This window comes from Symphalangus syndactylus, chromosome X (assembly GCF_028878055.3).
Source record: "Symphalangus syndactylus isolate Jambi chromosome X, NHGRI_mSymSyn1-v2.1_pri, whole genome shotgun sequence".
NCBI classification, from domain to species: Eukaryota; Metazoa; Chordata; class Mammalia; order Primates; family Hylobatidae; genus Symphalangus; species Symphalangus syndactylus.
This window is the reverse complement of record NC_072447.2, coordinates 114,812,784-114,837,280: the sequence shown is the minus strand read 5'-3', so window position 1 is coordinate 114,837,280 and position 24,497 is coordinate 114,812,784. Positions and strand designations below refer to the sequence as shown.

General features: G+C 41.6%; 1 protein-coding gene across 13 annotated transcripts in view; it reads right to left on the bottom strand.

Annotated features, from left to right (window-relative positions):
• Positions 1-24,497, bottom strand: part of PAK3 (p21 (RAC1) activated kinase 3) — a 287,741-nt gene that overhangs the window by 108,131 nt on the left and 155,113 nt on the right. For 8 of the 13 annotated variants that reach the window (XM_055267039.2, XM_063634312.1, XM_063634311.1 and 5 more), the window contains one exon: positions 18,751-18,898. The exons of the other annotated variants lie outside the window; for them this stretch is intronic. The gene's annotated coding sequence lies outside the window, so the exon portion shown is untranslated. The remainder of the gene's footprint in view (positions 1-18,750; positions 18,899-24,497) is intronic. 13 annotated transcript variants of the gene reach the window in all.

Below are 24,497 nucleotides of genomic sequence, written 5' to 3'. Positions count from 1 at the left end.
TTGTTTTGCTAAGTGTCATGTCTTGTATTATCTTAATGAATTAAGACCAATTCTATATTTTTTCAGTAATAATGATAGTGAAAATACTAAGTAATAAATGGTTTGTCACTATCACCAACAATTTCGTAAACCTTACATTTTCCTATTTAGGTCAAACTACAGAACGAGGTACAATGAAAAAGTAATTGTGATGTCAAGGATAAAGTATATTCATAGATACTATTGGTACTAGAGTAAATATTTGAATTGGAATATAAGACCAGTGCTAATGTGTCTGCATTATCTTTTGCATTTTGACTTTTGGTCCTTCTATATTCACAGTTTCTCTAGAATTAAAGTGAATTTAAGACTGACTTCACCAGTGGCATTATTCTGTACTGGACAGGTTCATGGTTTTAATTTAGTCACAGAGAAAATTTGCCACCAGAGACAAGGCACTAGTTTTCTCTTTTACTTTTCTGGGTTCAAAAACTATGTGCAAATATGAAGTGATTATTACATAAATATGTATACAGATATACAAAATCTAGCTTGGTAAAAATAATGAAATTTGAAAGTTATTGCAGAGAAACTGAACATTTTAAAATAGAAATACCTAGAAGACAAATTTCTAAAAAGAGTGTCTCACAGGGAGAGAGAGCCACCATTTTCTGGATGATATATATTTTCTGATGACATATTTAACTTGAGATGACAGAAGTCAGGAAAACACGCCACACGACCTCTTTAAAATGATATACAAAGCTGATCTTGCGTGATAAGACAAGTAAGAGTCTGAGCCAGCCAGGGTTTCAGCTCAACTACAGAATTTAAAATACTATGCTCCTTTGCTCTTGATAAATAGGTGTGGCTAACAACAGAGTGGCCTTTTTTGTTCCTAATTACTCCATTTGACCAGAGAGGCAGGTAGATGCCCTGCTTCTTTTCAGGCTGCCTGATTACCCTGACCTTATTTGACCAAGTATAATATAGGTTGGGAAGAAAGGAATACTTGGGATCTAAAACTCAAACTAAACTCTTCTATATTGCACTAAAAATCCCTGACCAAAAATTCAATAACACACATGTCAGTATCATAGACATTCTGCAAAGGACTCAGCTTATGTGACACACGTTCCTATTGCCCACCAAACTGGAAGTGTTTCAATGTCATTCAACTCATCGAGGCATCATAAGAGGAGCTGGAATACACATTTTACAAAGACACAAGTGAAACTGAAGAACCTATGTCCAGGTCCACACTAGGAACTTAATAAAGCATGAACCAAACCGTTTTCCTAGACAGTTCAGATATGGTTTTGTTTTAATTATCTTGATATTACTTTGGTTCTTTACTACCCGTTACAAGGCACAACCAATCATCCTCTGCTAATGATTCCAGATAATTCTGATTTGGTGTTGAAAGAATAGTACAGGAGGTCCTTGGTATTTTAACTCACCTTCAAATCAAGTGCCTCTAAGCACACTTTCAGAAGACTAATGGAGAAAGAGTAGGGACCTGCAAGGAATCCTTGTGGTTAAAGTATTTGTTTCCCAAGTGGGAAGTATCTCCTACTATTCCACAAACATATTTAAAAAGGGATTTTATTATGTTATGTTTATAAACAATGCCAGTCTACTTAGCCATGTGTTCCCCTGAGATGGCTTTCTATAAAGGATACTATTAATGGATTGCTGGTTCAATCTGCCTATGATGTCATTACTTCCAAGATCTTCAAAGAGACTATTTTATTTTGGGCGGCTGTAGGCTCTATTTCAAGAATTGTACATAAGCACCATTATTCTCTAGGAACCCAATCAAAAAACTGTTTATCTTTAAAGTTCAACTGTTGTCGTTCATTTCTGTAACAGTACAGAAACTTGTGAGCAGCACATTAGATATAGCCACAGGCCATTCATTTTTCTTTTAGAGATTGGCCCTTAGCATTGTGGAACTAATTTTAATGGATAACCAGCAACGGTTTATATCTGCTCACAGACTAATTTCATACTTGACTACTAGGTTTTTCAGAGATAATTTAAATGGCTTTTGTAGATGGTGTATATTTTTGATTCAGCCCTTGGGACTTAATGTGGTTTAGCAATGCTCTGTAATTACACTTGCAATTCATCAGCAATAAGACATAAGCCTCTTGTTTCATGATAGGCAAAGAGCCTAAATACCCCGTTTCTTCAGAGTACTAGGAGAGATTACCTCTCTTTCCCTCTGTCTTTCTCTCTCCTTTTCTCCCCACTCCCCACACAAGTTTGAAGGCATGTACACACAGGGGCACACGTGAACACATACAGAGGTACCTTCATTAACTTGCCTTGACACAGAGCTTTATTAATCTATAGTTGCCATGCATCTTGGTAATAGTTTTTTCTCTAAAATGCTTTGCAATAAAGCTCTGTGTCAAGGCAAGTTAATGAAGGTCCCTCTGTATGTGTTCATGTGTGCCCTAATGTTAAATGACGAGTTAATGGGTGCAGCACACCAACATGGCACATGTATACATATGTAACTAACCTGCACGTTGTGCACATGTACCCTAAAACTTAAAGTATAATAAAAAAGATTATAAATTAGAAACAATTATCATTAGTCTCTCATTCATCCAAAATGCATTCTCTTAACAAGTGAAGTGCCAAAACTGGACACTCAGGAAATGCTGGGTAGGTTAAAAAAGAAAGCCACCACCAACGTGTGTAGATCCAGAAGTCAAGGAGAAAAATAGGTCATCAACTATACTCTAGCTAATGTGACCAAAATTCACACTATGGACTATGTGTTGGTTTGAATACAACCAAAAATGCCAATTGTGTCCATTTGCTACAAGCACTCTATCCAAGTATGTGAAGGATGAGAATCCAGAAATACCAGTTCTACAGTTTGTAGGACCATCTATTAAGCCATGAGCGATTGAAATAAATATTTTTATCAGATCTCATACCATCAGAGAAATAGAAACAACTATATGTCTGTATTATTCTGTCTGCTTTCAAAATAGACATAACTATTTATTTTCATATTTTTCCAATGAAAACTAAATTAATACTGCCATCCTTTTAAAAACAAAACCCCAGGTTAGCATATGTACAGTCATGATCTAACAAACCCAGAAGTAAATCTCCAAAACCACCAGCCACACAAGGCTATTATCACAAATCTGAGCACACACCAAGGTTGTTTAACGCCCTTTTCATAGCAAATGAGAGGATCAAACACAGGACTGAGCTGTTCACTAAGGGAAATTTCCAAGGTGAATTTCCTAATATTTCTGATATATATATACATATATATATGAATGAAGAAGGGGCTTACAAGAAACCTTGAGATGATGAGATGACAACCCTATAATAACGAACTGATATGAGTACATCTAAAAGAGGATGGATTTTAGGATTTCAAAGGTCAAATAACCTTTGAACTGACCAAAGAACCTTCACTACATTAAAATGTAAGAGTATTTCCAATTTCTGGAATTGGGGGATTCTTTATAACAAGAATTATCTCTATAGATAAAAAAGAATTGATTTTTTCATAACAGCATTCAGACTTGAAGTTATTAAGTAAACACAGACACAAAGTCAGCTAATAACTCCCTAAACAATGATATCAACACTGGCTTGTTCTTTGTATTGATGATGAGGTTGCTGCATTTACTATCAGAATGATGTGTACACTGAATTGTACTTTGGTGGTGGGCAACAAAATCCAAGAGTTACAACTGCTGACTCTTTCTTGGGCTCTCTTTTAACCAAAGGCATACATTTTCGAGATGGCTAGCTGAGCTTTCAGGCATAGACTTGACTGGGAAACAAACCATGCTTTGCTAACTAGCCTATGCTGATACTAAATCCACTTTATCTTAGATGCGTTATTTACAAAAGAACCAACCACCTCACTTATGACTGATACTGTAAGAAGATGTAGTGAACATTTTTAACTGCCAAAACTGAAAAAATCATCTAGCCTTCCACAAAGGAGACAATGTCTTAGGATTTGAAAGAAATATTATACGTTACCTTGCATTTCTACAGCAACTAGAATCTGAAGATTTCTAGTGACTTTTCAGACATTAATGACCATAACATACTAAGATGCCAAAGCGGGCATTTTACAGGGAGAAGAATGAACCAGATCTGGGTCTCCTGGCAGCTCTGAACCCACACTACCATTCCCAAACTAGGTGGAAAAGGGGCAGCCCTACCACTAACTATAGCCAGCTAGATGGGCCCAAATTACCATTTTTATCATCTTGTCTCAAATTGCACAGTCATTATCCAAGTCACTCCCCTCATTAGATCATAAGTTCCATGAGGGTAAGAGCCCCTCAGTCATAATTATACACTTTCATACTACTAGTACAGTCTCTTGTTCCCAATAGGCATTAAATACATGTGTGAAGTAACGAAATGGAACTCTATACATTCCATGTATTTGTTACAGCTCTGAGTAAGTTTTTCATAATGTTACATAAGCCTATAGACCTAATTGTAGCAGGTCAGAGACAAGAAAGCATATTTGGAAATATCAGCACTAGTCTAACTGCCAAGTAGTTGGGCATCATTTCAAAGCCAGTTACCATCTGATTACCAACACCTCATTTTAAAAACATATGACTTTGTAATGTCCAAAGGGCTTACATGTCTTGCTCTTCTTTGAGCCTGACATCAACTTTGTGAAGAAGAAAGTATTATCTCCATTTCTTACATGAGGAATTTATAAGCATTGAGTTTAAGTACTTGCCCAAGGTCACAAATGAAAAAAACGAGAATAGTATCCAATCCCTCAGCTCCTAAACTCATCAATTCCCTTTCCAGTACACCAATACAATGCATATCCAAGTAAACCCACAAACACAGACTCTTCATATATACATTTTTATCCTCCTAAAATATTCATACAACAGGTCTACCCTTTTCATTTCAACCCACTTTATGCTGGTACTTACTTCTTTCAAATGGCTTTTCCCATTTAAAGTCACAAGGCTAGGTGATTTACTGACAAAACTCCAACAAGTTTCGTTGGCCAGTTGTACCAATTCTTAGATGGCCTCGTTTTGGAGCTTGCCTCTTCTGAAGCACTCACCAAGGGAACTCTGCTATCAGAGACAGGGGTATGCTGTTTCAGAGAGCCTCACTAGGGAGATACCATTACAGTGTGTAATGGAGGGAAGCCAATTCTAAGATCATTTGATCAGAATGAGCTGAGCTACTTGTTAGGCAGGAGATCTGCAAAAGCAGCCAGACAAGAAAGAGAGGCACTAGTTTTTTTTACAGCCGCCTAGTTTCAATCTTAGATCATGTAAGAGATAGCTCACTGCCGACATACATACAAGCACACTCACACAGCATACATTCATGTTCTCTCTCATACAAACAAGGAAATGAGGTCAGTTCTGCTGTAGTATTGTTGTCTGTTAACATTTTTATGAGTGACTTCCATTGTTTTCAGCAGGAACTTGACATTAATTGAGTCCAAGAAGCCAGCATATTATAGTTGCAAATTTCAACGTCAGGTTGCAAATAGGAAGTCAATAGGTATAATCCAGCATCCAGACTCCATATACTGCATATAAGGAACAAATCATTCTTTTTCTTTTTTTAAGTATAGTTATTTTTCAAATGACTTCTTAAGCCTCTAAACATATGCAGCACCATACTTTATTATTCATTGTGTGCGCTGCATGAGCTAATGCCCAGAAAATGCTAATGATTATTTACATGTACTTATATTTGCAAACCGATGCGTTATTATAGGTTTCAGCTTTTTGTTTCCAATATTGATGCTTCTAAAAAGAGAAAATAAGATCTATAAAGAATAGAGGTAGAAATATTTTAAGCATAAAAAACAAAAGTAATTACCCTAAAAGATGCCTCAGAGAAATTGGCGGAAAAAAGAAAAGAGAAGCAAAACTTAGTAAGAAAACACTTCCTAGTTCTCAAACAGAGAACATAACATCCTTGGAAGCATTCAGATGGAACAAATTAGATAGACTAACATCCCAAGCAAGTAGGATATGGCAAACCAATGTCTTGAGTCTCTGGGGGTCTCGATGCTCTCTGTTACTATGCATGGATAATAATTATACTCTTTATTGATCCACTCCAGTGAAATAGCAACAAATGTCCTCAAATTTAAGCTTGGAAATTCAATTCCTGAATTTCCTAGAGATTTTTGCATACCACAGAGGTGCCTGAATGTTGCTTTTCAAACTGTGCATCATGGCTCATCATCCTAGGTCCTTGCTCTATTCCCAATTTCTCTGTACCCAAATCAGCTTTCTACAGGGAAGGTGCCCATTTCACATCTGAAGAGAAGAGCTACCTGGGGCAATGGAGATTTGGTGTTATTTCTAAACTAGGAACTTAGATCAATTTAGCAAAGCTCACAGTTCACCAAAAAAGTGACTTCTTGCCAGAATTGGAAGTTAAAAAGTTTGAACTGGTGTAAAATGCAGCAACACTTCCTCAAGTTTTTGCCCCTTGACCTATGTTTACATGCCCATATTTTAAAAGAGCTGAGCATGCAGTTAAACATCTCATTTGGGAGCTATGTTTAAGGAAGAGGAAATAACATCTATTAAAAACAGGCTTTCTTAAATACTGAAGGAAGAATGGAACATGACAAAACCTACTTTCTACCCATCCCACTTCACAATGGTAGGGGACAAACATTTAGCTGACAAGGGCCTTACTTGTAGGAATTCCCCATCTTCGAGCCCGCCAGACAAATGTTTTGCATTAAAGAAAACTGGCATGGGTATTTTTAAAAAGATTATAATACACCCAAAGCAGTCTCTTTAGAAATTAAAAGCCTGATCTGAAGGACGAACTCATGATTGAGTATGTTGGTTTTCCCATGGCCTTTCCATGCCCAGCTTATACAAGCTCATAATTTGCAAGTGGCTGAATGCTTATTACTTTACTACCTGGTTGCAGCTGCTGCCGTCCACTTATAGAATATATGGCTCATCATTAGTTCATGCTAGAGTAGATGTCTACCCCAGCACAAGATCAGCTTTACTTCCCTAGTGCTCATATATATACAAAGCAAAGACTGCTATGTGCCTAAGTCTTTCTGTGGACCTGGGAAGCCTCCAAGCTGAGATCACAGGGCCCAGCCTTTACCACACAAGAAGGAAGTTAGGGTATTTTGGGAGGAAAACTGCAGATAAAACAGAAGCAGGGCTTGGTGGAAGGAGCTGTAATCAGCAGGCCTGAGGGTAAATCAGTCAGTAGTTCTTGAGTCATTCCTGTGAAGACTGCAGTGTAGCCTAGAGCACATTCTGACAAAAGCACTGGGCAGAGAGAAAGGGGAGGAAACTCAGGTGTTCATAATGCATGTATATAACTCTGTATCAAATGATGCTCATCTGAGTGTTCTTTTTTCTTCAAGATTGAGCCTGACAAATTCTCTATGTCATAGTACTCCCAATTATGCCAGTCAATCACCAGCTGGTTTTGTGGCCTTTAGCAAAGATCACCTAGGCATGCCCTATACTCTTCTGCACAGCTTAATAATGAAGGTCTACAGGTCACGCAGCTGCATAAAGAGAGGAAAAGAAAAGATCTTATGTCAGCCCAACATTCCTTTTTACAGGAAAATATACCAACTAATGCTTTATCCTTGTTGATTTCTGGTTGACTTTCATTTCAAAAACTCCTGAGCCCAAAACAGAGAGGTACTACTCTTTGAGGTGTCAGATAGTAACTGAGAATATATTATTGGGGCCCCTTAAGTAACCCATCTGTGCATGAATTCACTTACTCGAACCACAAATATTTACCAGTGCCTATGTGCTAGGCATCATACTAAGTGATGGGTGTAAGCAGATAAATAAGTGTCTATCTCTGAGTGAGGTTATAGGCTCCAGCAGTGGGTTTCATTCCTGGCCACACATTATATGTAAAATGTATGTCATACAGTGTGGCAATTCCTCAAGGATCTAGAACTAGAAATACCATTTGATCCAGCCATCCCATTACTGGATATATACCCAAAGGATTATAAATCATGCTGTTATAAAGACACATGCACACATATGTTTATTGTGGCACTATTCACAATAGCAAAGACTTGGAACCAACCCAAATGTCCATCAATGATAGACTGGATTAAGAAGAATGTGGCACATATACACCGTGGAATACTGTGCAGCCATAAAAAAGGATGGGTTCATGTCCTCTGTAGGGACATGGATGAAGCTGGAAACCATCATTGTCAGCAATCTATTGCAAGGACAGAAAACCAAACACCGCATGCTCTCACTTATAGGTTGGAACTGAACAATGAGAACACTTGGACACAGGGTGGGGAACATCACACACTGGGGCCTGTCGTGGGGTGGGGGGAGGGAGGAGGCATAGCATTAGGAGATATACCTAATGTAAATGATGAGTTAATGGGTGCAGCACACCAACATGGCACATGTATACATATGTAACAAACCTGCATGTTGTGCACATGTACCCTAGAACTTAAAGTATAATTTTAAAAAAGTATGTCATATACAGACAAAAATAGAACTACAAAACAAGTAAGGATATGTGCATTGCAAAATGAGAGTAAAAATTTAAAAAGAGGAGCCATAGCACTTCAGAAAAGGGCAAGACTCTCTTCACCTTATTGCTATATGAGAAATCATACTACCACACACAAGGAATGTGTTTGATATTGTTCCAGGGAACATAGCTGCCTGACCTTACATCCTCCCACCACCAACATTCATATATACTAGGTATTATGTCAGGTACAGGAAGCATACAAAGTGAGAAGAATAAAGACACATCTCTATCTTCAAAGAGCTTCTAGTCTAGTGAGGAAGGCAGACATGCATATATACAGTAAGAATACAGTGTGATACAATCTAGGTAGGCACAAGATGCTTTGGAGGGACAGAGCAGGAAGGATAGCTAATATTCCCAGGGGGTCAGAGGATATAGCACCTGAGCAGGGTATGGAAGGATGAGCAGGAATTCAATAGGATTTGAAAGGTAGGAAGCACTAGGTTGGCATAAGGTATTATTATTCAACAATATATTTCAACCAATGAATACTTCAAGCATGCTAGATTAGATTTATTAGCCTTGGGTCCGTTTCTGCTGGACTGAATGATATTGGTGCTGTATAAGTAAAAGAATAGATCTCAAAACTCTGGAAGAAAATAATATGTGTAAGACCTAAAAGCATTTTTAGAACTATATCCATATATAAGCAGGACAGATCTCTTTGGGGAAATTTATTAGGCACATAACACTCGGAAAAAGAAACTTACCTTCCATGTTACATTTAAGAACTAAGTTGCATGTTGTTAGGCAGACTTAATTTGGGGGTTTTTATTTAGTAGGTTTTTTATAAACCCAAAAGAATTGTTTCTAACAGAAGGAATGAATGACTAACTCTAGCTCTACTTCTGGATTTTTCTGTGATCCTGAAGAAATCATTAAACCTTCTTAAATTTATTCATTTATTCATCATTTATATGGTGTCTATTATGTGCTAAGGTAGGCACTGGATGCTTTGAAAGGACAGTGGAAGAAGGGTAGCTAATGATGCCCGGAGGGGATATAGCACTTGAACAGGGTATTAAAGGAAAGTAGGAGGTCACCAGGTTCTAGGGTGAGAGATGAACAAAGTTGACCCTGCCCTTGAAGAGACTTAAAATATAATGGATGTCAGCCATGACATCTCAGTGCAAAGATGAGAAAAGTTTGCTATAGAAGGACAGAGACAGAGACTCCCAGGAGCCTGATGAAGGAGGCTTCACAGGGGAAGTACAGTTGAGTTGAATTAGGAAGAACAATTAACCACACCATTTTTCAGGTCAAGCAACAATGTGTATTAAGGAGATTAGGGACAAAAAGGAGGAATGGAAAAAAATAAGATCCATAGAGACAAATTAAGAAAAGTTTAATATGCCTTTCTACAAGGTTTGGACTCCTCTTGTGTATATGAAGAGGTTTCAAGTAGTGAGCATGATTAACTTTGAATTTCAGAACTACTAGTCAGGTGACAATGTAGCAGATGCCTAAGGTTGAAGACTTGGGAAAGGTTTTTCCTATGGAGTCAGATGTTCCAGGTAGGAACATGGAAATCATTTTGAAAAGTGACAACACTAAGATAATCAGTCAGGAGACAGGAAGCACATGCAGCATGGGAATAGGAAGACAGGAGAAGAGAGATGTCAAGAGAGGCCTCTACAGTGGACATTGGCCAAAGATGGTAGAGATGCTAGGCTTGATAGGATTAACTGTTCTCAGGACCCCAAATGGAAATCAGGGTAGAGATATATTTCTATGGCAAGAGGCCCAGAGGAGTATGGGAGGCCTAATGGTTTTTGCCGGCTTTAGTTTACATTTGGGATTCCAAACAGAACCGTGCCTCAGTTTCCATGTTTGTGAAATGAAAATAACCAAATAGCTTAGAATGGGGATGAAAAACAACTAATGAAGTTAGTGTGCTGATAACAAATATGAATATGTTGGAAGTCCCTTGTATAAGCAACCATTAGACCACCTGCAATAATTGCACTCTAAAGAGAATAAGAACAAATTATTATAATATTTTGGCCAATAGAAGAGCACTTATAATAATTTTTCTAGAAAATTCATCTAAATTTTTATCCAGACTTTACCAACAAACATAATAATTCTACCAAGACTGCAATAGGCAAAGATAAGAGGATAAAACCAGTGACACAATAGAAATATCAGTAAAAACTTAACTAGAAATATCTAGTGGGAAGCAAGACACATATCTAAGCATCTTGTCTTTGAAAAGTATAATCTACATGGCAAGTAATAAGATAATTGAAAGAAACATCAATTCACATGTGGTGGAAAAACTGTATCTCTAGCTGTATCTATTCCTCATAACAGAGATAGCAATATTAAGACAGATACAATTGTAGCAGTGGTTCTAACACATTCATTTGGCATTATGAAACTGTTCAATGGAGAGCTGGACATGTGGGATGAAGATATTTGTTTGGAGGCCATCAGCATGGGAATATGCACAATTGCTCAGGAAGAATACAGAATGAGAAAGAGGACTAGACCAGATCTCTGTGGAACACCAACATTTAGAGGTTGGAAGAGGAAGAGCGACTAATGATCCCTGAGAAAGATGGTCAAAGAGGCAGGAGAACTGATATGTTGTCACAGAAACCAAGAGAAGAGTGTTTCAAGATGAATATTTGGCGATGAGAAAAATGTTACAAAAAGGCCAAAAGTGCTCCTATCTTTTTGTCCTCCCATCCTCTCCCTAACGTTTACTAAGCTTGATGTCTTATAATTCTCATGTCAGAAGAGAAACGGCCAAGTGGCGCCACAGGTCTGTTGAAGAGTTTCTGTATGTTTTAAGAATTCCCAGACTCTGAACACTTCGTGTTACCGGAGCAACATGAGCAGAACCACACAGTATTTATGCCTCAAGAAAGATTTTCCTCTTGGTGGTGAATGGTACTACTGTGGCCCTATATCACTCAGCTATGTTTGGAAAGGTACTGCTATGATGTCACATTTGTTTCACTCTTGCAACATTCTGGGTACTGCACAAGATACAAAGAGAAACACCTATGGTTCGATTTGTAGATAAACTGTAGCTCACATTTAGACATTTTGTCACAAGAAGGATTATGCTCAGTTCAAATTGTTCTTATTTGCTAACTGTAGCCCACAAAAAACTTTTCCAAGTGAAGGTGCAAATATTCAATCATCTGGACTGGTGCTTTCTCAGCCTAGCACTGCCACTCACAAGCTGCATGACATTAGGTACATCTCTTCATCCCTCTGAAGCTATTTCTTCATCTAGAAAAGGTGATCATGTCACCAGTAGATTGTGAGGATCACATATCCACATTTGGGAACTGCTCTGAAGTAATTCAAGACATTCTACCAATAGATGTTTACAGTTTATTGTCACAGATTTCACAAGCCATAAACAAAATCGCTATCATTCGCTGAAATCTTATCATGGCCCACGCACTCTGCTAAAAGTTACTTAGGTACAAGTTCACATAACTTGCATAACCCCTGAGGTGTTATTACAGTATTTTCATTCCACATATGAAGAAGCACATTCATTAAGTCACTTGACCAAGGTCACAGAACTAGTAAATGTAATAGTAAGATTATACCATCCCATGTCTATGTGACATCAATGCCCGTGTGCTTATTTCTGTTTCCTAAGTCACGGAAAGTTTCATATTAAATTCTGCAGTTACTCACAGCTTTTGCATGAACATGAATGTTCTTAGGGCTTTGTCGTAAGTAAACTGTGCTTCCACTGTGGTGTTTGGGACCAAAGCCTGAAAATGAGCAGATTTTCCACCCACAAAACAGACATTTCAACAATCAGAATCAAGGACAGAAGAATGCCTATGATAAGAGAACCAATTGCTGGTTCCACCTACATTAGGAATCTCTTCTACTCACCACCCCCACAAGTTTGGGTACCAGCAAATAAAGGTGGCATCACTGATGGCTTTAACTGATTTCAAGGGGGGAAGTAGGACTAGAGGTGACAGCTAAATGAACAGGACACATTGCTGCAAGATAAACATGTCCTAAAGAGACACAGTAGTTGAGGAAACTCCATGAACTAATCCTATTTTTCACTCATCGTCTTGAGTGGGAATGAGCACGGACACCTAGTTTGTGGCTAGGCAGAAATAAAGACTTAAAGGGAAACAGGCAACAAGTCCTGTGAAAATCAATCTTTGGCTGTAAAGAACCATACTGTTTCTCTGTTATGTCAAGAATCTGCCCTTTGAAGGTACCTACCTCAAAGGGCTATGGTAAAGATAATAAGCTCTATACTGTGTCAAACATTTACTATAAGCCAGACATTTTGCTAAACACTTTCATATATTATCTCATTTCATCCTCTTAACAACTCCATGAGGTAGATGACATTAGTGTTACTCCCATTTTACACATAAGGACACTGAGGCTTAAGGGGGATAAGTAATTTCTCTTCACTTGATCTTAGCCAAAAGGCCTAAGAAGCAATGGGATAATTTCTCCAATAAAGTTACACAGCTAGGAAGTGGCCAAACTGGGATTCAAATGGTGGTCTGGCTGATACCAGAGTTGGTGCTCCTAACACCTCTATTGAAATGAAGAATGGGTTATTAAACATTTTGAAAAGTATAAAATATCATATAAATGCATGATGGGTTTGGGAATGGGTTTTCTCAGTGCTTCTCACTGAATTCAAGCACATTCAGGCAGGTGCATTTTTCTCTTCCTAATATTCAGCCAGTCCTGCAAATTATATAAATTGCCTTTGGTGAATCTTGATGTAATGGCCAAAAATTTCCAAATGTAAAATTGCCCAGCTGTTTCTCTTAAGCCAGCAGTCCTCAACCTTTTTTGGCATCAGGTACCAGTTTTGTGCAAGACAATTTTTCCATGGACATGGGGCAATGGGGTGGTTTTGGAATGAAACTGTTCCATCTCAGATCATCAGGCATTAGATTCTCATAAGGAGCACACAACCTAGATCCCTTGCATGTGCAGTTCACAATAGGGCTCACACTCCCATAAGAATCTAATGCTGCTCCTGATCTGACAGGAGGTGGAGCTCAGGCAGTAATGCTTGTCATCCACCACTCACCTCCTGCCGTGCTACCCAGTTCCTAACAGACTGCAGACCAGTACTGGTCTGCAGTCCAGAGTTTGGGAACCCCTGTCTTAAGCTGTCTCTTGGAGGAGGTGGTGGTTAGATCTTAATAAGTACAATAATCTCACTAAGGTCTGCAGATAACTCTTATTACTCCACTTTAGGCCCAGTAACAGAGTACTCTGTTATACAGTCTTCTGGGAATATGGCACAGCCCTGTGCTAAGCAAGCTATCTACAAGGAAGTTTACTTTGGAAAGTGACTTCTCTAAATTCTGACTGCTGTCCCCAACTACTTATGAACCGTCAAGGCCTTTGGAGCCTACAGACCAGTGGATTTCATGATAAAGATCCCTCCATGCCCAAGCTTCCAGACTGTTGCCTCATACTACTGTTTCATGGCAACCTGATCTTTCCCACACAAATGAAAGTACCTTAGAGGGCAAATGGTGTGTCTTTCACCCATTTGAATCTCTGGGCCTAGCTCTATGTGGGGCCTACAGACAATCCTCAATCTGAGCTGGTAATGTCACTGCAAATCTGGGATTGAGGAAGAGAAGAAGAGAAACACTGGGTCTGTATTGATAAGATGTTTCTGCTCAGGTGTCCCGTTTAGCTTCTTAACTAAGTCTCACAAGTAGCTTTTCTGGACCTAGCATTGCGCTAGGTATCAAGAAACCAAAATGAGTAAGATAATATAGTTCTTGCTATCAAAGAAGTTCTCAGTCTAATGGCAGGGAGTTGGATTATATTCCAGAGAATAAGCTCTTCCCTAAGGCATGCTAGAACCCATACCAAATGGCAGCTTGGGTATATTCTGAAGTCATTTTTTGCTCCAGGGTGACTCCAGCAGAAGCCATGTACTAGAGACACCCCTGAAAGATGCTCTTGTGTTTTCAAATCTCTGGTGGCACATGACTCTTGCACCAGGCTCCTGATCCATTAGTTCACTCCTCGGTTTGTGCTTCTTTTTATCCACTTGCAGGGAAATCTACAGTCTTTCTGAAGTGCAAGAAACTTCCTTCAGCTTGTCTTTATCCACGCCTACTGAAAAATCTCCTCTTGTAACTTGTTAGTAACAGCTGTTGAAATTTCAGTGGGGTCTACTATCACACACGAACACTCACAGTACAAATTTACCTTATCATCCAGCTAGTTCATTAACCTTCTCTTTCCTTCCTTTGAGTGCCACGTTCCAGGGTTAACAGGGTATTAAGTATACCTGGCTAGATTAGACGTGCCAGGTGGAAGCAGGCCTGCCCTTTCCATGTGTGTAATCAGCAGGCAATTCCAGATCATAAATATAAAACCAGAGACATGCACTTTTGTATAAGAAACCATTAACAGCACATAAAGAAACACATCCTTCACCTTCCTTTCACCATAGGAAAGAAATGAGGTAGCAAGTTAAGCCATAAACTTCCAGAAAATAAACACACCATCTAAACTCCAACCTGTGTTGGACAGGACTGGCTAAGGCTGTATTAAAGATGATTTCTGAAAAAAGAAAAAGTATGTGGAAAGGATAAGGAAAACTTGATCTGTGGGTTTGAGCCTTTTCTTTTTTAATCCTAGACATAAATTCTACTCCTTTCTGCTCTGAAAGGATCTATTTCTCATTGACCTCCTGGATGAGACCAACATGTTTCCTCTGGCGATTGGTTGCCAATATAACCTTTCAGCAGGGGTGAGGACAGCACTAGTGGCAAACAAAGAAAAAAGAGACAACTGTGAATATAAACTATTTCTTGCAATTAGATGTATCCATGTGCGTGTGTCAGTGAGAAAGTATATAAATGCAGGGTTATTGGTATGGGAGGCGGACGTGTAAGAGTTTGGGAAAGTATGTATGAGTGAGAGCGTGGGTCACTAGCAGTATGTGTGAATCAATGTGAATAGATGTGGGTCAATGTGATTATCTCAGTGGTAGTTAAGTGTCAACGTGTTCATGTGAGAGTCTGAGTAAGAGTACATGGTGGATTACAGGAGAGTGTATGACTTCCTGAACAGGTGTGTCAGTGTAAGTGTATCAATGTAAGTGAGAATGTGGCATGGCGAGTGTGAGTGTGAGTCTATGTTGTCATATGTGTTCTCAGTAATTGCCTGTGTGAAGCACAGTCAACTGACTATTGCAATGTGAATTGTGTATGTCAGTGTGGTATGTGCTAGTGTGAATGCAAGTCAGTGACTGTGCATGTCATTATATGTGCGCTGGTGCAAATGTGTGTAGCAGCGATGTGAGTGAGGGTGTGTCAGTATGAAAGTAGAAGAGTGGGAATGTATAAGAATGTGAGTGTGTGGTAAGTGTGATTGGGCCAGTGTGAAAATGTGTGATGTATGAGTGGGGGATGGTGTGTGACGAATGTGGAGGAGTGCTTGTCTGTCTGTGGGAATAAGGGCGTGTGTAATTTTGAGTGTACAGTCGCGAATGTGAAAGTGAGTGAATATGTGAGTGTTAAGTACATGTGCAGTATGTATGTTCATGTGAATTTGTATGAGTACTGAATGTGAATGAGCCTACGTATGTGTCAGTCAACGTGAATATACCTGTGTGTGTAAGTGACTGTGCTTGAGTTTGAGAGGGTAGAGTGATGGTTTTCAGTGAAAATGGCTGAGTTTATAAAAATATGTGTGTATGGTTGTATTTTAGCGTACGTGCCTGCAAGTTTGGTATAGCGTGTGATGATGTCTCAGGGTGAAGAAAGTGAGTGTGTGAGTGTGAATGTGTGGCAAAATGTATGTTTCTATGTATGAATATGATTATGTGTGAATGTGTCAGGAGTAGGGAGGTTGTTTTAGCTCTGTGTATATGAATGCAAGAGTGTGTAATTCTAAGTGTAAAAGTGCAAGTGGGTGAGATGGTGCTTATAATGTGAGAAAATATAAACGTGGATATATGAGCATGTATGCACGTTTGTGTCCCTGTGATGAGTTTGTGACTGTGAGGAAGAAACAGTGATGACATCAATGCAAGTACACTGGAGTGTATGAAATTGAGTGTATGAATGGCTGTGAGTATAAGAAACAGTTGGAGTGTGTGCAGGGGGAAAGTCAATGTATTATTTGTGTATAGAGTATGTATGACTATATGGGAATTTGGGCAGGTAAAGGTGATTGTATCCTCTGTGTGAATGTAAGTGTGAAAGTGTATGATTGTGTGTGTGTGAGAATATTAATAACATAAAGGTGTGAGTAGCTGTGAACATGAGGGTGGCGTGTATGGTAAGTGTGTTGTGTGCATTAATATGAAAATGTGAATATGTGAATGTGAATTTGTGGCAGTGTGAATGTATATAAACGTAGCATGTATGTAAATATGATTGTGTGTGAGGGTGAGGGGATAAGAGTGATCATCATTTTGAATGACTCCAGTATGAAAAGTGAGTGAGCCCAGGGGATGATGTGACTGGGTGAATGTACAAGAGTACAGGAATGTGCTTGTGAGAGTATGTATGTGTATGTGCATGAACTAAAGATACCAAAATAACTTTGGATGCTGGGAAACTCTCTCCAGGAAGTCCCTTTCTTCCCAAAGCCACAGCATGTCTTCTGTTACGGGCAAGTTACTTAGCTTCTCTCAGCCTCTATCCCCTCCTTGGTAAAACAGTGATGATGATAATACCTAACTTCAGCTAGTATCACTTGTATAATCAGAAACAGCAATAACTATTAGAAAAAAAAATACCTACCTTGCAAGATTATCATAGGAGAAAATGGTATCATGCCAGTAAAGTGCCTAGCATAGAGCTGGCAACAGTAGACAATAAATACAAGTTATTATTGCATCTGTCACAGAACACCAAAGAGCGATTCAGGGGCTTCTCATTTTAGTCAGTCCTAGTTACCTTCTGTCCGTCAAGGTCTAAAGAGGATCCCCTACCAGAATATCGCTAGAAAGTTGAATGCATCAGTATCAACAAGGCTGTAATTTCATACCTTCAATTCCATGACTGAAACTCTGGAGCTTCCCTTTCATAAGAAGGCATCACAGAAACACCTGCTGCTGAGCTGCAGTTTTACCTTGTCTGTAGGCGCACTGTACGCTCAGTGTGAAAGGGAACTATATTGCTTATTCCTTGCTTGTTTTTTGTTTAGTTTGTTTTTCTGGTTTTTTTTAAAAAAACATTTGGTTGGTTGTTTTTTGATTTGGGTAGTAGGAGAGATGCCTAAGCAACTGATAGACAGACAGAAGACCAGACGGAGGGACAGTAAGCTACAACCAGGTAGCTGGACTGCAGGAAATAGCAACAGAGGCCAGATGGAGAAGCTGACAGAAGTTATAATGCCTGCCTGAAAGGCAGACAAAGAAACAAATAGATTATCGGAGAGACGGGCCATGAAACCTGAAAGAAATGCAGAGGAAAAGAGAGAGGCCCAACTTGCAAAGCTGCTGAGGAATTGTTGAGCCCTTTTAAGGGAGACTAGAGATCTGTAAGATCTAGTCCCTGCCCTTGAAGAGCTTACAATCTAGTTTTCCTGGTAAGATGAATACTCCAGAAACCATGCAAGAATTATTTAAGGCAGTAGGGCAGCAAGTGCTACACTGCACGCTACAGACTCAAGTGCTATTGGAGACCTGGTGGAGGAAGTGCATCATGGTTGGGTGAGAAAGCAGAGGGAACGTTCGGGAAGGTTTAAGCTAAGTCTGACAGGCCCAGAAGCAGGGATGGAAGGGGTTGGGGTACACTTCAAACAGGAAGGTAAAATTAAGGTTATGGGGCACTAGAAATCATAGGAACTGATTGGCAAATTTGCAGCATGTGGCTGAAAAGCCACCCAGGAACCAGGAAAGGAGGAGAAAAGAAAATGACAGCTTGATGGGAAGCATGTCTGTGTTATACTGAAGCTCTTAGATGGTGCTTGACATCTGCAACGGACTTGGCAACGATTGTTATGTTGTTTCTCCTCCTCACCCCAAAATGTAGGTCAAGACTGTCATTCCCATATTAGAGATGGGAGGGAGGCAAGAGACTAAAGGCAGCTGTACTGGGCAAAATTCCCCAGAACATAGGGGTCATGCCCTGAGGCCTAGCTCACGAGGTCCAGGCAGAGTCTTTGATATTGGGAGATCTGGTGGAAAAGCAGCATTTGCCTGGATTTGGAGATCCCTAACTCCCTGCCCTGGACTCCGTTACTCACCTCACACCGCCACTGCTGCAGGACTTCAGCACAGGTGGGCACTGCCCATGAGAAGGGTCCGGGCTGGCTTCAGCTCCTACAGACTCAGTGCTGGGCACACCAGCTGCCACAAGATGCAAGGACTCAGCTGCTCTTTCTTGGGGGAAACCTGCCGAGAGAAGCGTTGTAGGGGAGAGGGAACCTCTTTCCCCACCTGCTACAGCTCCTTCATCCAACTCCCACCAAACATCTCTCTCTCTGTCTCTGTCTCTCTCTCACACACACACACACACACTCTCTCTCTGTCTCTCTCTCTCACACACACACACACTCTCTCTCTCTCTCACACACACACACACACTGTCTCTCTCTCTCACACACACACACACACTCTCTCTCACACACACACACACTGTCTCTCTCTCTCTCACACACACACACACACACTCTCTCTCTCTCACACACACACACACTCTCTCTCTCTCTCTCACACACACACACTCTCTCTCTCTCTCACACACACACACACACACACTCTCTCACACACACACACACACACTCTCTCTCACACACACACACACTGTCTCTCTCTCTCTCACACACACACACACACACTCTCTCTCTCTTTCTCAATGTCTCTGGTGAATTTCAGAAAATCTCTTAAGAAAGCTAGAAAACCAGAGAGCTAAGAAGTGTAAAAAGGCATTGTTACATAGGATTCTAGGAAGGGCACAGAAGTGGGAGTCAGGAGTTGGGAGTTACAAGCTGAGAATTGCTGTTAGTCACCTCATCATTCTGGGCCTGCTTAGTATCAAGTGAAAAGGCCTGCCTTAGTTGCCTTGGATAAGTGTTGGAAGAACTAAATCAAATAGGACAGATGTGAAATATTTACATAGTTTGCATAATTATGGAGCAATGTGTATAATCACCGGAGGTGGTAGAGTCCAGTGGACAAAAGGAAACTGAGACACAACGGCCAGTGCAGGTTGGCTCTGTGAATACATGAGCTTCCTGACGTTGTGGCACTGCATTCAGTTCAGTTCAGTTCAGTTCATCCCTCAACTCTAAGTCTCCACCTCCATTTCCATTCCCCTTTTCACTAACCTCTTTCCCTGGAGAAGGGGGAAAAAGTCTGTCTGCCAGGCAACAGCATTCTGAGGCCTCCTAATTTGCTACCATCTCACAGGTGCTGAAGGCCCCAGCCTCTGACCCTGACTGGAGCTCCCCTCTACCTTCTCCTGTCTCCACCAGGTAAGTCTTCCACAGTCCTCCCCAGGTTTCTTAGGGCGAATACATACTGTTTACTGTTGTTGTTTTGGTGATAATTTACCCTATTTTTCCCACAGAGGTTTCCATGTCTAACCATGAAGGAGACTGAGTCTCTTTGACCCCTCCCTTTCTGCCTTTTCCCACAATCATTTGAGCCTCTCAAGGGAGAGGCTGATCTTCTCTTTGTAGAACTCCAAGCTCTGCAATCCTTCCTACTCTGCTTTCCTTTCCCCTTCCCCCAGTGGTGTTTGTCCTCAAAGAAAAGCAGAAACTACATGCTAATTCTCAAGGAGGCATGATTCAGGCTAGCACCTATTTATTACAGACCAGAATGAACAGGGTCCTAATCCAAAGAGACGGCTAGATGGATATCTAAACACGGAGATTGCAAAATTGAAGCCTTAGGGAGCCAAGAAAAGCCCCATGATCTCCAATTCCCCCTTCTGGAATTAAAAGTCCAAGCCATACTCTGGGTCTGCCTCTTGCTCTCGGGCAAGACTCCAGAGCATATCTGTCCCCCAGCATCCCTGGCATTCCATGTGTGCTTCCCACATGCACACTCCAGGCAGCCTTTCCAAATCCCACCCACTGCACCATTGAATGGTGTACTCGCCCCCTCCCTCCCTACGTGAGCTCACCCTGCAAGATCTCACCCTGCAAGAGGGTGGGGTGAGGGGGAGAGGAGTGCGAGCTGCCAAAGCTCCAGAGAGGGGTGGGGCTCAAGGAGGGCACAGGAAGAGTGGCTTCAAGAAGCCCCCTGCCCATCTCTGGGGATGAGGGCAGACAGCAGAGGCAGCATCCACCCATTGGGGTGGGAAACAATACTAGAGGATGTAAGAGGAGGAGAACACACCCCCTACCTGTACTACCAAGAACCTCCATGTTTTTGAGCAAGATCAAGAGCTTTCCTGAAGCCTACCTCCACCTCCCCGCAGCCCCAGTTGTAGCACCACTTTTTAACTCCATGTTGGCCTGCCTTTATTTCACCAATTGCTCGAGTCAGTGCAGAATCAACTGACAGGACACAGTATTCCACCTGGTAGCCACACTCCTCTCACCTGCCTGGGGGTGTGTTGTGTTGAGAGTCGGGCAAGGGAAGATATCCTGCATGTGAGCACATGTGCATACTGGGTCACGTATATCTGCACAGTTCCTTGTAACATGTTATATGTCTGTGTATGTGTGCTGTGTCATATCTACCATGACATGTATGTATTGAGTCTGCATCATATTGTGTGTGTGTACAGTGTCCTGTTAATATCATGTTGTATACGTGATCATGTCAATAAGCTACTGTGTGTGAGTGCTATGTGTCTGTACTGTGTTGCATGTGAATTGCATCTCTTCCATCCTTTGTGTATGTGCAATGTGTCTAATTCGTATTGTGTCATATCTGTATGCCATGTTGTGTGTCTGTATAGTGTTGTGGGCATTGTGTGCCTATATCATGTTGTATGTCTATACCGCCTTGTTGTGCACCTATGGCTCAGCCTCCTGTTGGAGACTGAGGTAGAAATCAGTGCACACATCTCGTACATACCCAATACCCATCACCAACCCAACTCCACCCCCAACTTCCTGCCAGAATCTCTGTCTGGGAAGTAGGGCTGCCACCTTGGCGGTGGGGGTAGGTGGAAGCTCTGGACAACTACTCTCTCTACCACAGAGCCTTCCCATGCCAAGTGTCTTGCTCAGCACCGAAGATGTCTAGGAAAGGAGGTTTGGAACCTTTTTCAGGCCCAAAGGAAACAGCGCTGGAGAGGAAGTTGTGGGGAGCTGACTCCCTCTGTAAACCCCCAGCCCCATCCATATATGCAAGAAGGACTTGCAGGAAACGATGGCTGGCTGAGTTTCTCTATCAGGCTGGTTGGAAGGACTGGGAGCCTTCTCCACAAGGAATAACCGCTGCACAAGGGCACTGGCGAACAGGCTGGGACCTGGGATGCATGGGGAGCTCTTAAAATTGTCCCCATTAAGGTCACTAGAGGGCACTGTTGTGCTGATTGTTAAGGATAGTGTTTCTTTTAGGGTGCTGAATTCCACAGTGCCTGGGGCTCAGAGGGAGATGGGGGAGGAGGACACGAAGGAAAAAGATATACACCCTAAGCCAGGCCCTTCCTTCACCTTCATCCCAAGACTTTGTTTTGAGATTGAGTTAGGGAGTAAGGGCCACTAGTGAATATACCGCCACCCACCCATCCCCTCAGGTCTGTGAGACCCACCCACACAGAACCTTTCAGGGGCTTGGTTATAGGGTCCCTAGCAGATTATTAACTTGGACTTCTCTTTTCCCTCCTGTTCCCCATTCACATGAAGTAAAAGTAAAGCCACACTGTTGAAAGAGATGAAATATATGTGGTTGTGGGGTTGTTTTGTATTGTTTTCCCTAAAACTGGAGGGCATACAAAAAAAGAAGGGATAATTTTTCTGACAGGGGAAGAAGAGGGCTATACTTTAGTGGACCTGTCTTCATTACCAAGAATAAATGGACTACCTTATAGAACAACTAGTGCCAAGTTCATCGTTTGAAAGACAAGGAAACTGAGGCCTAGAGAGGGGCAAACACACTGTCTGGGACCCCCAAACACAACAGGGGTCCCAGACTGTCACTGTCTGGGACAATGTGTTTGGGGGTCCCAGACCAGGCCCTAGCCCTCCAGAACACTTGACTTCTGACTCCCAGGGTTCATTCCACTCCAGTTCCTGGTCCTTTGGCCCCTAAAAAACTTCACTCTCCAAATTCAGACCCCTCCAACCTCAAAAACTCTGGCCTCCCTCTCCACCATGCGGGTTCCAAGGCCATCCTATTCCATCTCAGCAATCAGGCCTCTCTGTGACCACACCTTTCTAATGATTTCCTCTTCCCACCAGTAAATTGTTACTCTCTTTCCAGTTTTCAAGGTCCATCTCCCCACTATGTTTCCCAGACTCAGACCCAGCTGTAGCTGCACCGTTTTGCTCCTCATTGCATCCCCTGGGTTTAGCACAGATTGCTCCAATCTGCAGATAATTGACCAAATGTGGAAATCAGACACAGATCTATTGCATTGATTAACATTTCCAATTAAACCCCCGGTTAGGCTGTGTGTATTAGTGACTCAAATAATCACCGCGTATGTAAATGCAAATGCCTTCCAAAGCCACAGAGCGCGGTAGGAAGCGACGCATATCTGGGAGGAAATGGAAATAGACTGCCAGACCCGGAGGTTCATTTGGTTCTCCGGTAACCCTAAATGAGATTTTAAATGTGTGGCTCTTAGTTGATCCCAGGCTGAAGCATCACACCTGAAATGGAGGACTCGGGTCCTGCGCGTCGCTGCAGGCCCTTTTCCGCCCCCTGCTGGAGAAGCTGTGTAGTGCCGAGTTGGCAGACGAGTCCACCCCAGGCCCTGCAGAGGGAAACGCCTAGCCCCCGGCAGGTGGGGGTGGGGGACGCGTAGCGCAGGCTTAAGTATGCCCCAGATGCCTAGACCGCTGCACTTACCTTCCGAAGTAAAGGTTTTACACAGTTCCCTGCGCACACAGGGTCCCCAGGGATCCTGAGAAGGAGGGCTTTTTTTTTTTTTTTTTTTTTTGAGCAGGGGTCCCAGACCAGGCCGCAGCCCACCCATGTAAAAGCAGTCAACCTACCTGTCTAGGCCAGATTGATAGCGCCTCCACTTCCCTTTGAGGCACCGTCCTTCCCCACTGCCCTCTCCTTACCCAGGAGGAAAGAGCCAGTTGTTGAGGCTGCTACTCATTGAGTTTCTTGTTCTCTTGGTTAAAGCTACTGGTTCCTGAAGGTGGGTTACGTGGGTGGGGATGCTGTTGATTTTAAATACCTAGAATCATCCTTCTAATTCTTGGCTGAGCTACAGCTGCCACAACCACCTGAGTTGCCTATCTCACCAGAGTATTCAGGGCTTTTGGGTTCTTGGTAAGGCCATGACTTTTCTTCTATCTCTCTCTAGTTTGCTCCTGCCTTCCTGCCTACTACATCCAATCTGTACATCTGATTTTTTTTTTGTTTTTTTTTTTGTTTTTTTTTTTTTTTGCCTTGGCCACCTTCTTTAACCTTAATTTAGTAGCTTAGTCTCTGAACACATAATAGCAAAGTCTCGGATGTCAGCACCTCCCCATCCCTGCAGTTCTTTTTATTTCTCATTTCCCTCACCTGGTATGTCCACTACTCACCCTCTCCCAAGACCTCAGCAAACTTGTTTGCTCTATATACCATTTCCACCTCTGACCAGGAAAATCTGCAACCTGTGGGAATGGTTAGCTGGTCAAAATGTCCCTAGGGTCCTGTGTCCCCTAGCTTATAACCCTATTGCATGTGAACCTCCTTTTCCTGTCAGGTCTCTCCTACAAGGCCCAGCTGCCTGTCCGGAGGCTTGCAGGGTCAGCTCCTTGACATCCTAAGGTCTCTCTGACCTCAGGATTCTCAGCTGTCAGCTCTTGCCCAGGCTACCTCCTAGTCTCTTCCCATTTTGCTTCTTGCATGGGCTGGGGGATATGAC